The sequence below is a fragment of the Schistocerca piceifrons genome, unplaced genomic scaffold, assembly GCF_021461385.2.
Source record: "Schistocerca piceifrons isolate TAMUIC-IGC-003096 unplaced genomic scaffold, iqSchPice1.1 HiC_scaffold_640, whole genome shotgun sequence".
NCBI classification, from domain to species: Eukaryota; Metazoa; Arthropoda; class Insecta; order Orthoptera; family Acrididae; genus Schistocerca; species Schistocerca piceifrons.
The window spans coordinates 12,501-15,000 of NW_025728884.1; the positions used below are offsets into that span (position 1 = coordinate 12,501).

The 2,500-nt window shown below is 57.9% G+C and overlaps 1 non-coding gene across 1 annotated transcript in view; it reads left to right on the forward strand.

Annotated features, from left to right (window-relative positions):
* Window positions 1-2,100: 2,100 nt before the first annotated feature.
* Window positions 2,101-2,500, forward strand: part of LOC124764802 — a 1,909-nt gene continuing 1,509 nt past the window's right edge. Inside the window, exon 1 of the ribosomal RNA XR_007012800.1 lies at window positions 2,101-2,500. This exon is cut by the window's right edge and continues 1,509 nt beyond it. This is a non-coding gene — a ribosomal RNA (small subunit ribosomal RNA).

Sequence of the window (2,500 nt, forward strand, 5' to 3'; positions counted from 1 at the left end):
AACCTAACCCATGTTGTGCCCTAACCTAACCCATGTTGTGCCCTAACCTAACCCATGTTGTGCCCTAACCTAACCCATGTTGTCCCCTAACCTAACCCATGTTGTCCCCTAACCTAACCCATGTTGTCCCCTAACCTAACCCATGTTGTGCCCTAACGTAACCCATGTTGTGCCTTAACGTAACCCATGTTGTGCCTTAACGTAACCCATGTTGTGCCTTAACGTAACCCACGTTGTCCGCTAACGTAACCCACGTTGTCCGCTAACGTAACCCACGTTGTCGCCTAAACCTGCTCTGTAATTGTTATACGACTCGTTCAATTAGTGTAGTGTTGCCCACCCGCAACCCTCGCAATATAGTTCGCTACTCGCACTGCCCGCTCCCCTGTGTATCGCTTCATGTTAAACACCTTGCAAGTCTTGCTGACTTTCCACATGCTCCTGCTGTACACTGTAATGTGGATGGCAGCAGGACGTACATGCCGCCCCCCCCCCCCCCCCACCCCTCCCCACGTCCCCACGTCCCCACCTTGCCCCCTGCCTTCGCAAGCTGGTTGGTGACAAGTTTGCATGTTCAATGCCCTTCGCATGCGACGTACGCAGGCTACGTTGTGGTGCGGCCTGTGTCAACTGTCCGCTGATGTCGTACGCGTGAACCACAATCTGTACTGCACATTCGTCCTTATGTACTGAATGATACATCGTGGCACATGTGTGACCGTACAACGACTGCGCCCAAAAACGGCGGACCATACAGTGCAAATATTGTGCACGCAGCTACGTGTCGTCTCCCTATGAGAGCTGGATTGCAGTGTGGTACGCCATAGAGACGTGTGGGAGGAACGGACGCCGTGGATGGCGATCAGCATGAGCTGTGTGTTGATGTATTCGGACCTAGTCGTCTCTCCTCAAACACCGTGATAGCATGGTGCACCGCGTTCCATATCTGCGACATGCTACAGAGGCCGGTTGACAGTCGTTCGAGCAATGGACATCGCATACGTACGGGGGCCACCTTCCACGTATTGTCTAGGCGTGCACATTTTGTTGCGTGTATGTGGGCAGACGTAGTGTGGCGTGACACCTGACACAGGCATGCAATAATCGTTGAAGTTGCTAATGGCGATGGACGCCTACGTTTTCTGGTGAAGTTACGCAAATGAAGAAATGGTAACCCGTTGTGGTGCGGTTGTTCTCGCTAGGGGTGAATCGGTGATGGCGACGATAGGTTGAGGTACTAACCGGTTGTTCCAGCGATACCCACCATGCCGATGAAACTGAACGGCATCTGGGTGTGAAGCGATACGCGGTGGTGGCTGGGTGGGACCGTCCCCGGCCGGTGAGGGGGCGCCTCCCGGCGTGCTGGCCGCGCGGTGCGTGGGCGCACGCGCTACAGCCGGCTGGTGGGGGCGGCCAGTGGCAGGCGCGCCGGCCGACGGACGCGGCAGGCGTCGCAGCTGCGCGCCGGCGCACCCTGCGCGCGGCGCCGTGCGGCCAAAGTAGGTCCTCGCGGGCCCGGTGCGAAGCGCGGTGGACATCTTCAGTGTGCTGGTCCGATTGAGGACTGTGTGCGTTGAGGATGCGCCGCCGCCCGGCGCTCGGCGCCGCGACGCCGTCTGCTGCTCGGTCGCCCCAGCGGTTCTCGCTGGTGGTTTGTATCGCAGCTGTGCGGATGTGTTGGCGCGTGCGCTGTGCTGGGAGAGTTCGCTTCGGCACCCAAGTGGGGCTTTTGTCCTTCTGTGGCGCTGGCGTTGGAGCTGCCGGTCACCGTAGGTGGCGCGTGTTGTCTCCCGCCGGCAATGCCACGACAGCACGCTCCCGGGCCTCTGTCGGCAGCGGCAAGCTCAGTTGGGAGCACGGGTGGTCGCACCGAAAGCGTCTACTCGCCTAACTCCGGGCGATTGCGCCTCTCTCGAACCCGACCAAGTACTTGGGACGGCGCTGCGCGCCGCCGGGACCTGAGAGGGTTTCGAGGTGTATTGTGCAGGGGAGCTCAGCCTCCTCCTGTTTGCAGAATGATTGAGCGGACGCTTGCGTGTTCGCGCGGGCCCCCGGGACACACTCCCGGGCGGCCGGCTGCTCAGCTCTAGTTGGCGCAGCTCCCTGGTTGATCCTGCCAGTAGTCATATGCTTGTCTCAAAGATTAAGCCATGCATGTCTCAGTACAAGCCGCATTAAGGTGAAACCGCGAATGGCTCATTAAATCAGTTATGGTTCCTTAGATCGTACCCACGTTACTTGGATAACTGTGGTAATTCTAGAGCTAATACATGCAAACAGAGTCCCGACCAGAGATGGAAGGGACGCTTTTATTAGATCAAAACCAATCGGTCGGCTCGTCCGGTCCGTTTGCCTTGGTGACTCTGAATAACTTTGGGCTGATCGCACGGTCCTCGTACCGGCGACGCATCTTTCAAATGTCTGCCTTATCAACTGTCGATGGTAGGTTCTGCGCCTACCATGGTTGTAACGGGTAACGGGGAATCAGGGTTCGATTCCG